Source organism: Porites lutea, chromosome 14 (genome assembly GCF_958299795.1).
Source record: "Porites lutea chromosome 14, jaPorLute2.1, whole genome shotgun sequence".
Lineage (NCBI taxonomy): Eukaryota > Metazoa > Cnidaria > Anthozoa > Scleractinia > Poritidae > Porites > Porites lutea.
Genome location: NC_133214.1, coordinates 22,115,911 through 22,128,914, shown reverse-complemented (window position 1 = coordinate 22,128,914; position 13,004 = coordinate 22,115,911). Strand labels below are relative to the sequence as shown.

The 13,004-nt window shown below is 38.7% G+C and overlaps 1 long non-coding RNA gene across 3 annotated transcripts; it reads right to left on the bottom strand.

The window, feature by feature from the left end:
* Positions 1-4,526: 4,526 nt before the first annotated feature.
* LOC140924689 (uncharacterized) lies at positions 4,527-11,759 on the bottom strand. Of its 3 annotated transcripts, none has more exons than XR_012164319.1 (6): positions 10,645-11,759; positions 10,197-10,548; positions 9,160-10,100; positions 6,114-6,228; positions 5,532-5,640; positions 4,527-5,389 (listed from the first exon to the last, which is right to left on the bottom strand). It is a non-coding gene; the product is annotated as an uncharacterized lncRNA (long non-coding RNA). The 3 variants fall into 3 exon arrangements; XR_012164318.1 differs by having other exon boundaries at positions 9,160-9,274; positions 9,559-10,100; positions 10,197-11,757; XR_012164317.1 differs by having other exon boundaries at positions 10,197-11,759.
* Between the last annotated feature and the right edge of the window lie 1,245 nt (positions 11,760-13,004).

Genomic DNA, 13,004 nt, shown 5'->3' with positions numbered 1-13,004 from the left:
GTTGTTTTTATACCCTAGAAAGGCGTTTTTTCGTTCTAGAATATCGTAAAACACATTTTCCTGGCGTATATTGCCTAAAAAAAAATATAGAAAAATAGCCCATTTTAAACCAAAACCATGGGCTAACCCCTTTGGAAAATAACAATTTTTCGACTTTTTGAACTTGTTGTTTTTATAGCCTAGAAAGGCATTTTTTCGTTCTAGAATATCGTAAAACACATTTTCCTGGCCTGTATTGCCTAAAAAAAAAAGATAGAAAAATGGCCACTTTTTTGACCAAAACCATGGGTTAACCCCAAAATCTCAATTTTTTCGACTTTTTGAACTTGTTGTTTTTATAGCCTAGAAAGGCGTTTTGTCGTTCTAGAATATCGTAAAACACATTTTCCTGGCCTATATTGCCTAAAAAAAAAAGATAGAAAAATGGCCAATTTTTGACCAAAACCGTGGGTTAACCCCTTTGGAAAAATCTTAATTTTTTCGACTTTTTGAACTTGTTGTTTTTATAGCCTAGAAAGGCGTTTTGTCGTTCTAGAATATCGTAAAACACATTTTTCTGGCCTATATTGCCTAAAAAAAAAGATAGAAAAATGGCCAATTTTTGACCAAAACCATGGGTTAACCCCTTTGGAAAAATCTTAATTTTTTCGACTTTTTGAACTTGTTGTTTTTATAGCCTAGAAAGGCGTTTTGTCGTTCTAGAATATCGTAAAACACATTTTCCTGGCCTATATTGCCTAAAAAAAAAAGATAGAAAAATGGCCAATTTTTGACCAAAACCATGGGTTAACCCCTTTAGAAAAATCTCAATTTTTTCGACTTTTTGAACTTGTTGTTTTTATAGCCTAGAAAGGCGTTTTGTCGTTCTAGAATATCGTAAAACACATTTTCCTGGCCTATATTGCCTAAAAAAAAAAGATAGAAAAATGGCCAATTTTTGACCAAAATCATGGGTTAACCCCTTTGGTAAAATCTCAATTTTCTGAAGTCCCAAAGTTCAAGGGTTTTTAAAGGGGTTAACGCAGGATTTTGGTTAAAAATTTGAAGTTTTTTATTCTTTTGTTGTTTTTTTTTTTATGGAAACGTCGGCTAAAAATGTTGTTTGATGATCTTCTAGATACAAAACAAGCCTTTTTAGACGTTAAAAATTTACATTTCCTAAAGTATCAAAACTGGACATTTTTTAAAGGGATTAATCCATGATTTTGGTCACAATTTTTTATGTTGTTTGTTTTTATACTGATGAGCCCTACAAATGTGTCTTCGGGATCTTCTAGATAGACAGCAAGCCCTTTTAGACGATAAAAATATCTATTTTCTAAAATCCCGAAATTCGTCATTTTTCTAAGGGGTTAACCCATTATTTTGGGAAAAAATTTGAAAGTTTTTATTGTTTGTTTTTGTGCAAATTAGGGCTGAAAATGTGGTTTGGGGATCTTCTAGATAGGAAAACGCCTTTTTAGACTATAAAAATATCCATTTTTTAAAGTCCTAAAACTGGACATTTTTCAAAGGGGTTAACCCATGATTTTGGTCAAACCTTTAAACTTTTTTTTTGTTTGTTTTTGTGCAAATTAGGGCTAAAAATGTGGTTTGGAGATCTTCTAGATAGAAAACAAGCCTTTTTAGACTACAAAAATTTCCATTTTCTAAACTCCCAGATTTTTCTTAAGTCCTAAAATTGGATTTCAAATTTTTTTGTTTGTTTTTATGCAAATTTGGCCTTAAAATGTCGTTTGATTATCTTTTACATAGGAAACAAGCCTTTTTAGACTATAAAAATATTCCTTTAGGTATTTTGTGTGGCCATATTTTTTGCGAGGACGTTAGGTGAGGAGGTTTTGTTTGGGGTCGAGAATTCATTTTTATCAATGCAGCGGACGTTGCTGAATATTAGACGATGCTTATTGCAAGAGCAGTCATGCGTTTTCTGAAACATTGGATTTTTTTAGTACCACACCTACTAACTCAAGTAAATGTTGTGTGATATCGTTTTTAACTGCAAACGAAGCATGGATTATAGAAATGAGAAGGGCGAGGAGAAAACAGGTACCTCAGTATTAGTCTATCCCCTTTTAAAAGCGATTAAGTCCTATAGAATCCTGCTAGCATTTATTTAAAGATGTAAAATAGCTCCTTGAAAAGAGAGATGAACTGAGAAACAAATTCTTATCCACGAGGGTACTTCCAGTACAGCTTTTACTGAGGATCGTACTGGGAAAATAGGTCCCGGAACAGGTCTGTTGGAGTATTCAATTCTATAAACAGTCAAGAAATGCTGTTTGTTATTAACAGATCACTGCGGAAGACACTCGTTAGCACAGTTCATTTAAAAGTATTTCCGCTGTTAATGCTTTCCCCCCAGTTCAATGGCTCTATCTTACGAGATTCAATGAGATCGTTTTGCTGTATTAACTACAATTACAGTACTCCAGTTAGTATAATCCATAACTGTGGTATGTAGATGGATGTGGAACGAACAGGATTAATCTTGTTTATCTAATCAGATTGATTTTAGCTAATAATTAAATATATAATTACCACATTGGTTAGCAAAACAAATCTAATTTTAATGATTCTTAGCAGCATGCTCTTTTTTTTTCAATTAACTGATTGATGGGTTGACCCAAAAGAGTCGTGAACTCGACATATTGTATAATTAAAACATCTGGCCTCAGGATATGACGGCATAAGGCAAACGAAGTACTTTGAAAGTGCAAGCGATTACGTGTAAGAAAATCAAAACGGACGAAGAAGAATAATGAGGAAATATTGTTTCATTCATTTATTGTTTGATTAATTCATTAATTTATTCAGTCGTACATTGTTTTATTCCTTTATTTTATCGTAATTTAAAATTCATTTGGTTTCATTCATTTAATATTTATCAATTCATGTAATGTGTCGTTTCATTGTTTTATACATCCGTGAAATAATTATTCAATTGTATGCTTCACGTACTTTGCCCCTGGGCTTTGGCCAAATAAAAGTAAATTAAAAAATACGCCAACCAAAACAGGCCAAATTTGACTATCGCTAGACGGCTCTTTGAGCCAGAGTAAGTACTTTTTTAGAATACTCTCTGTGCTTTAATTTTAAAAGTCTTTGAAGATAAATTTGATAAAAAAACATCCTGGGAAATTCGTCGCTATGATAGCCCCTTTATAGCTATAGCAAACACAGGGACCGAGGAAATGGAGAGGCTGGTGGGGGGAGGCTTAACCCCTCCCCCGCTGCACGTTTTCAGATGGTGGAAGAAACGTCGAAAGAAGCAAAACTCGCTGATTAAGTTGGAAGCTTTTTTATCACAAGGTTTATTCCTTTCCAGCTAAATATTTGAGTTTGGAGCAACTTTGCCTTTTCACCCTTTCCATACCTCTGCGTCATATCTCTCAGTTCCCCTATAGTATCCTCACCCCTAAGGCTTCGGGTTATCAGCCTCCCCCGGACCCCCCCCCCCCCCCCCTCCCTCCATCTCCCCGCACCACTCTAAACCTTGCTTCGCGGTCAATGAAAGAGCGGCTTTGAAAGGTTTATCTAAATCAAATGTGTCAGCAAAATTTTCGCTGATTCACGCAATTGGTAGGTGACAAAACGAGGAAACAAAGAGTCAAAATTAGTGTAGAAATTGACTGATAAAGGATAAAAGTCAAGGGAAAGTTATAAAGTAATTTGCTCCATCCTACATTGAAAGCGAGAAAAACTGAAATGGCGGTAACGGTGGCGGTCTTTCTCTAATAAAAATACTTATTTTATAATGAAAAATCCTTTGATGATCGCGTTAACCATGAGTTATCGCATGATTGATGGTGCGTTTTTGCAAGTGATTAAAATCATTTGCAATGTTGACAAGAGGGCACTGATTGAGCAGAGCAGATTAACTGTGTGCTGGTTGGAGGTTGTTGTAAGAGTTACGTAAGTCATTCTTCCATTAGGCGGGTGCGCGCGATCAACAAATACAAAACTCATGGTTTGGGAAATGGATGAGGATTCTAAAACACCAGGTAATTTACTTATTTGAATCATCTGTTTTCCGTTATACGTATTCATTATCCTACCCCTTCTTCGGTTCTAAATGGTGGGCCAATATTCAACAACTGAATGTTTTCAGACTGAGCACTGCTAATATTAAAAAAAAAAACTAATCCAAGCTTGAGGATCATAGAGCTACTTCGACAGTAATTCCCTAAAGCCTTGACAAAACGTAATGCAATTAACGAAAGTCTTGGAAACCTTAGCATGCCATGAGCTTTAGATATCCAATGTTAACTTGTTTATAAGCACGAGGAATTCAATAGTTAGCAAAAACGAAAACTAGATTACGCGCGCCCTCATCATTCCAACAAGTCTCTTTTTTTCATTATTGAAATGCCTTGAGAAATAATATTTATTCTGACCATTTTTCGACCTGCGGGCAACTATGAGTCTTTCTACACACAGGTTGAAAATAATGTAATTATCAGTTTTGGGCTATTGGAATCTTGTAAAAATTGGAGAATAACCACAAAAAACACACCAAAAAAAACAACAACAAAAAAAACAGTGTTTAATATGTACAAGAATCAGTTTTCCTTAATAAAAGGACTCCGTTCCAGGAGTCTTCCGCACCAATGACCCAGTAATGAGATCTGTATGTACCCTTCTTCCTCGATAAAATATGAAACCACACAAAGCAACGTTGAACTCTCAGTTAATTCAAGTTGCTGTCCTTGTGAGTAAGATTATCTTAATGATATGTAAACATGTTCAACGCTTATTTTAGCAGTCAAAAGTCTCAATAAACGCTAAATGAAATGGAGTCGTGGAACAACGGCTGGATGAAAAACCTCCCCGTACGTCCACTTGCCCCTAGGAGGAAAACCCCAGGCCAGCTGTACCCCATTTCAAAGGTCCCCTGGGCTAGACCGACAAGCAACGAGTCACTAATCGAAATTGCTCATGGAACAATTAGATACCTAGAGCCAAAGAAAACGACATAGAAGTATTAATAAGTGTCTGGGTAACGCTTAGGATAGTTTTTCCAGGAGTGCTGCATCACTACATTGGGCCGTTTGCTGGATTCAGCGAATAATGCAAAATGTCCTTGATCTTGAAAACTACATAAAAGAGTTCATATCGCGCGCTTGTATCAGCTTTACTGGGATATTAAGTGTTCTAACTGAGGAACTCTGAGAAGATTTTTAGTGGTTGCATGGTGGTCCCACAAACTCTGTGTTCCAACAAAAATGTCATTCTTTAAAGGGTGCTCTGTAGGACTGAGGTAGCTACCACTAACAATTCTGTAATTTTCTGGCTCAGCAAGATATCCTATCTTTGTCTTGTTTATCAACTGACTCAGATTAAAGGTGATGTGGAAGAATATGCCAGTAACGATGGCTCGGAGAACATGCTGAATAATAAAAAATAAAAAGATATCTTTAAATAAAAAATTAACAGAAAAATACAAGATAAATACTTGTGTTACTGGTTAGTTTAACTACAACACTTTGGAATCTATGGGAAAAGTAACATTCAAAAGAACAAAGACTTACCAGCAATCCATTTTAATTTCAAAATCTGCTCCACAAAACAACGTTGGCTTCTCCAGTTCAGCTCAGCTTTCCTCCTAATGGCAGACCAGTAGCCTTTACATGACAATTCCTGATGAGATATAAGAGATAAAAGGTATTTAATAATATTAATTGTAATACCAATACTACTACTAATGATCATGATGATGATGATGATAACAATAAAAAAATTATTAAAATTTGTATAGTTCTTATCCATTCCAGCACTAGGTTCTTCATACATACTTATGGAAAGAACCTAAACTAATATTTAATAAAGAAATAAATATACAGTTAACTCTCTCCAAGAAGGACAATTTTGGGACTGGCACTAAGCGTCCGTCTTAGAGAGGTGTCTGTCTTTTGGAGTCAAATAAAGGGAATAAAGAAAGACAGGGACCAACTTTAAGTGTCCATTTTACAGATGTGTCCATCTTATAAGAGGTGTCCGTTAAGAGAGAGTCAACTGTAATATGCTTTCCTAAAAGATAAGTCTGAAGTTGATATTTAAAAGTATTTCAAGTAAAGGTCAGGCGCAAAAAAGGATAAAATATAATCACTTACCATCAAACTACAGCAGTTTCAAAATCTGGAGGACAAAATAGCAGTGGCTTCTCCATTTCAGTTCTGTTTTCTACTTCCTTGAAGACCAATTGGTTATCTTGAAATGACCCTCCTACTAACCTCAAGAAAAGAGATAAAACATATATAAATATACGTATAACAATTCAATTTAAATCCGTGTGTGCCAGCATAAAGTGAATTCTCTAAAGTAGAAATGAATTCTTCAGTTTTTGCAAATCCTGCCTGTCGACTGCTGATGACAAACTTCTGTTTCTCAAGGACGTGTGCAGGAGCGATAATCATAGCCAAGGGGTTGAGTAGTGCGTCCCTGTGTTTGCCAGGTTGACACCAAAGCAAAAAGGGAAGGCATCAGGGATTTACTTGTAGTTGAACACTACAAGTAGGGAACAACAGTCAGTATGAGTTTCTGGTTTCCATACTTACTGGTTTACAGTGCGGCCAGTTCTATGATATCTGATCTCTTGTGTTATGCAGATTAAGTGACACAGGCTTCTGCCGAAACAGTTCATCGGCCACATAACACCACTACACCTTCCACAAGTTCAGCTTTCAAAAGAATCTGGCCTGACACAAGCATCCAGCCACCGTAAGGAATCCAATGTCATACAAGTATCTTCCGAGGTTTCCAGTCTCATATCTGGAATGTATGAGGCAGGTATCAGGGATACAGTTGTGAATCACTGATCACAACAAGCCAGTGTGAGTGCTGCCTGTGTAGGCATGTTGAGTCTCCTCGATTTCCTGGAGTTGGGTTCCTCCAATTGCCAGATTGAAACTACAGCAAAAAGGGCACACATCAGGGTTCCTTTTGTAGTTGAACACTACAAGTAGGAAAGAACAGTCAGTATGAGTTTCTGGTTTCCATACTTACTGGTTTATAGTGCGGCCAGTTCTATGGTATCTGATCTCTTGTGTTATGCAGATTAAGTGACACCGGCTTCTGCCGAAACAGTTCATCGGCCACATAACACCACTACACCTTCCACAAGTTCAGCTTTCAAAAGAATCTGGCCTGACACAAGCATCCAGCCACCGTTAGGAATCCAATGTCATACAAGTATCTTCCGAGGTTTCCAGTCTCATATCTGGAATGTATGAGGCAGGTATCAGGGATACAGTTGTGAATCACTGATCACAACAAGTCAGTGTGAGTGCTGCCTGTGTAAGCATGTTGAGTCTCCTCGATTTCCTGGAGTTGGGTTCCTCAAATTGCCAGATCGAAACAACAGCAAAAAGGACAGGCATCAGGGTTGCTTTTGTAGTTGAACACTACAAGAAGGGAAGAACAGTCAGTATGAGTCTCTGGTTTCCATACTTACTGGTTTATAGTGCTGCCAGTTCTATGATATCTGATCTCTTGTGTTATGCAGATTAAGTGACACCGGCTTCTGCCGAAACAGTTCATCGGCCACATAACACCACTACACCTCCACAAGTTTAGCTTTCAAAAGAATCTGGCCTGACACAAGCATCCAGCCACCGTTAGGAATCCAATGTCATACAAGTATCTTCCGAGGTTTCCAGTCTCATATCTGGAATGTATGAGGCAGGCATCAGGGATACAGTTGTGAATCACTGATCACAACAAGGCAGTGTGAGTGCTGCCTGTGTAGGCATGTTGAGTCTCCTCGATTTCCTGGAGTTGGGTTCCTCCAATTGCCAGATTGAAACTACAGCAAAAAGGGCACACATCAGGGATGCTTTTGTAGTTGAACACTACAAATAAGCAAGAAGAGTTAGTATGAGTTTCTGGTTTCCATACTTACTGGTTTATAGTGCTGCCAGTTCTATGATATCTGATCTCTTGTGTTATGCAGATTAAGTGACACCGGCTTCTGCCGAAACAGTTCATCGGCCACATAACACCACTACACCTTCCACAAGTTTAGCTTTCAAAAGAATCTGGATTGACACAAGCATCCAGCCACCGTTAGGAAACCAATGTCATACAAGTATCTTCCGAGGTTTCCAGTCTCATATCTGGAATGTATGAGGCAGGTATCAGGGATACAGTTGTGAATCACTGATCACAACAAGGCAGTGTGAGTGCTGCCTGTGTAGGCATGTTGAGTCTCCTTGATTTCCTGGAGTTGGGTTCCTCCAATTGCCAGATTGAAACTACAGCAAAAAGGGCACACATCAGGGATGCTCTTGTAGTTGAACACTACAAATAAGCAAGAAGAGTTAGTATGAGTTTCTGGTTTCCATACTTACTGGTTTATAGTGTGGCCAGTTCTATGATATCTGATCTCTTGTGTTATGCAGATTAAGTGACACCGGCTTCTGCTGAAACAGTTCATCGGCCACATAACACCACTACACCTTCCACAAGTTCAGCTTTCATAGGAATCTGGCCTGACACAAGCATCCAGCCACTGTTAGGAATTCAGTGTCATACAAGTATCTTCTGCAGTTTCCAGTCTCATATCTGGAATGTATGGGGCAGGCATCAGGGATGCAGTTGTGAATCGCTGATCACAACAAGTCAGTGTGAGTGCTGCCTGTGCAGGCATGTTGAGTCTCCTTGATTTCCTGGAGTTGGGTTTCTCCAATTGACAGATTGAAACTACAGCAAAAAGGGCACACATCAGGGATGCTTTTGTAGTTGAACACTACAAATAAGCAAGAAGAGTTAGTGTGAGTTTCTGGTTTCCATACTTACTGGTTTATAGTGCGGCCAGTTCTATGATGTCTGATCTCTTGTGTTATGCAGATTAAGTGACATCGGCTTCTGCCGAAACAGTTCATCGGCCACATAACACCACTACACCTTCCACAAGTTCAGTTTTCATTGGAATCTGGCCTGACACAAGCATCCAGCCAACAATAGATAATTAAAATTTGTATAGTTCTTATCCAGTCCAGCACTAGGTTCTTCATACAAGCTTATGGAAAGAACCTAAACTAATATATAATAAAGAAATAAATATAATATGCTTTCCTAAAAGATAAGTCTGAAGTTGATATTTAAAAGTATTTCAAGTAAAGGTCAGGTGCAAGAAAAGGATAAAATATAATCACTTACCATCAAACTACAGCAGTTTCAAAATCTGGAGGACAAAATAGCAGTGGCTTCCCCATTTCAGTTCTGTTTTCTACTTTGTTGCAGACCAGTTAGTTATGTTGAAATGACCTTCCTACTATTTTCAAGAAAAGATGTAAAAGATATATACAGATATATAACAGTTAAATTTAAATCAATGTGTACCAGCATAAAGTGGATTCTTTAAAGTAAAAATGAATTCTTCAGTGCCAGTCAACTGCTGATGACAAACTTCTGTTTTTCAAGGATGTGTGCAGGAGCGATAATCATAACCATGGAGTGACACCAAAGCAAAAAGGGCAGGCATCAGGGACGCACTTGTAGTTGAACACTACAAGTAGGGAAGAACAGCTAGTATGAGTCAATGGTTTCCATACTTACTGGTTTATAGGTTGACCAGTTCTATGTTTGCTGATCTCTCGTGGCATGTAGATTATTAAGAGTGGGTTCTTTGAGACAATCCGAATGAGGATAAGTGATCCGAGATCTCTCAGATCATGGAAGATCAAATGAACTGATGACTCCACTCTGGACAAAAATTCATCGGTTCATTTGGTCTACCATGATCCCAGTGGTCTGGGAACTCCGATCCTAGTAAATCCTTATCATCCCAAAGGTGACACACCCCAAGTGACACCGGTTTCTGTCGAAACAGTTCATCGGCCAAACACCACTACACCATATCCACAAGTTCAGCTTTCATTGGAATCTAGTCATACACAAGCATCCAGCCACCGTTAGGAATCCAATGTCATACAGGTATCTTCCACGGTTTCCAGTCTGATATCTGGAATGTATGGGGCAGGCATCAGGGATGCAGTTGTGAATCGCTGATCACAACAAGTCAGTGTGAGTGCTGCCTGTGAGGAATGTTGAGTCCCCTTGATTTCCTGGAGTTGGGTTCCTCCAATGCCAAATTGAAACTACAGCAAAAAGGGCACACATCAGGGATGCTTTTGTAGTTGAACACTACAAATAAGCAAGAAGAGTTAGTACGAGTTTCTGGTTTCCATACTTACTGGTTTATAGTGCAGCCAGTTCTATGATATCTGATCTCTTGTGTTATGCAGATCAAGTGACACCGGCTTCTGCCAAAACAGTTCATCGGCCACATAACACCACTACACCTTCCACAAGTTCAGCTTTCATAGGAATCTGGCCTGACACAAGCATCCAGCCACTGTTAGGAATCCAATGTCATACAAGTGTCTTCTGCGGTTTCCAGTCTGATATCTGGAATGTATGGGGCAGGCATCAGGGATGCAGTTGTGAATTGCTGATCACAACAAGTCAGTGTCAGTGCTGCCTGTGTAGGCATGTTGAGTCTAACTGATTTCCTGGGGTTGGGTTCCTCCAATTGCCAGATTGAAACTACAGCAAAAAGGGCAGGCATCAGGGATGCTTTTGTAGTTCAACACTACAAATAGGGAAGAACAGTTAGTATGAGTTCCTGGTTTCCATACTTACTGGTTTATAGGTTGACCGGTTCTATGTTTGCTGATCTCTTGTGGCATGTAGATTATTAAGAGTGGGTTCTTTGAGACAATCCGAATGAGGATAAGTGATCCGAGATCTCTCAGATCATGGAAGATCAAATGAACTGATGACTCCACTCTGGACAAAAATTCATCAGTTCATTTGGTCTACCATGATCCAAGTGGTCTGGGAACTCCGATCCTAGTAAATCCTTATCATCCCAAAGGTCAACGCACCCCAAGTGACACCGGTTTCTGTCAAACAGTTCATTGGCCAAACACCACTACACCATATCCACAAGTTCAGCTTTCACTGGAATCTAGTCAAACACAAGCAACCAGACATTGTACGGAATCCAATCTCATAAAAGTTGTATCTTCCATAAGTTTTCAGTCTGGTATCTGGAATGTATGGGGCAGGCATCAGGGATGCAGTTGTGGAGCAGTGATTGCAAAAAGTGTAGAGGAACAGTCAGTATGAGAACTGACTGAGTATGCATGTTGGGTATCAAATGTAGGGAATCCAATTTCCGTAGCATCTCCATGCATGACTGGTTGTGTCTTACGCAATCTCTTGTCAGTTAGCAGTCAAAAGTTTTCTTTGTCAGCTGCACAAAGAGTGATGAAATTCCTTTAGTATGCTGGTGTCCAAGATAACTTCGACAGATTTGTTGCAGGCAGTTGATTCTGCATTTATAGCTAATTCTTCTGAAGATCATTAGCTCACTCATTGTTCTCTCCCTGCAGAGCCTCATGCAAGGCTTTTACTACATTCTTCCATCCTGTTTTTCCTAATGAGGTTTAACATGAGGTGTTTTACAAGGCAGGGTTGTTAGTCCTGTTCTAAACCCCCAACCTGGAGGACCAGGGTGCTGTTTAGTCTGGCCCCTCTCCCATAGAAAAAATCTGGCATGGTTTAACCTGCTAGGAGCATAAGCTCCCGCCGTCAAAGCTCTAAGGGTCATAAGGGCGCGCAAGCCTCCCCGCCACGTCAAGGCACAGCACCAGGGGAGGAAAGACCTGTTCATTCTTCTAAAATGCTTTTCAGCCTTCCATGCTGTCTTTGGATTGATGATTAGTTAATCCAAGATTATTGTGTTACATAACGAGTTTAAGATAATGAACAAGAAAGTAAACCAGTCCTGCTTTCTCTCCTTGTGGGTGACTCAGTGTCCCAATCACAACAAATGCATGACTCGTTTGTAATAATTAAATAATGAATAACCGCTTATTTAACAGACATGATACCATTTTAAGATAACGTCCACTCTAGTTTTGCAAGCTTCATCTATTTTGGATTTGCCTGCTTTAAAAGAACTATTGCTCATGCATACCATCATTGTTTTGAATATAATTCATACTAATTTCTTTATTTTCAGAATAACTTACTGCACCTGTAGAAACAACTTCTTATATTAAGGTCCTTGTTGATGTAATATATTGAGCATGAGATGCAGCACTTGTTTCATCACCGGATGGAATATTTTTGACAAACTTTGTTTTGGGTTGCCAACTTACTGTAAGTTTTCAGTATGGGGAGAATGGTCTTTGGCATTTTGGTGTGGTTTTGAGTTGGTTGAAGTTGGTGCCCCTTCTACAAAAGGATAGGAAAATGGCAAAGCATGCAAATTTGGCAGCCACCTGGAGCTAAATGCATTGTGTACTGTTGACCATTGTCCCCACTATTATGCATCCCCTGATCCAATATTCTACTTTTGTAAAATTCATCATGATAACACATACCCCATGCACACGTATTTAGATTCCTAATGTCTACCAAGCAAAGTCCTGATGACTTTTTGGGCCCAAAAAGTGCCTTTATGTTTACCGTGTTTGCACTCAAGATCAAAAGTTTCAATAATTTTGAAAATGACACAATGAAAGAATCAGTTAAAAAACAAATAAAATTGACCGGTTCGTGAGCTAGGAACCGTGCAACTATTCAACAGGTTTTGATTTCCAAATTTGTCTTCGGACACGAAAAGTTACTGGGACTTTCGAGAAATGGGCCTCTGGTACAGTGACGATCTTGTTGTTGACAGTTTTACCAAGAAAGGAGTGCCGGGACCTATTGGGTGGTAAGAAAAAATACAAAGATGTTTAAAACATTTTGCTTTTCCTTGTGCCTTTCTCGTTCCCGCTAAATATGTATATTTTATTTGAACGTGGGTCTTAGAACCTAACTAATGGTAGTAAGAAAAAATACAAAGACTAGCTAGTTGCATGTATCTAATACAGTGTACCTGTTAACATACGTTGTTCCTGAATGACTTGACTCAAACATGGATCGTTCAGTGACCGATGACCCGCCTTTTGAACTTTAGTACAACCATTCTTTTTTGAAACAACACT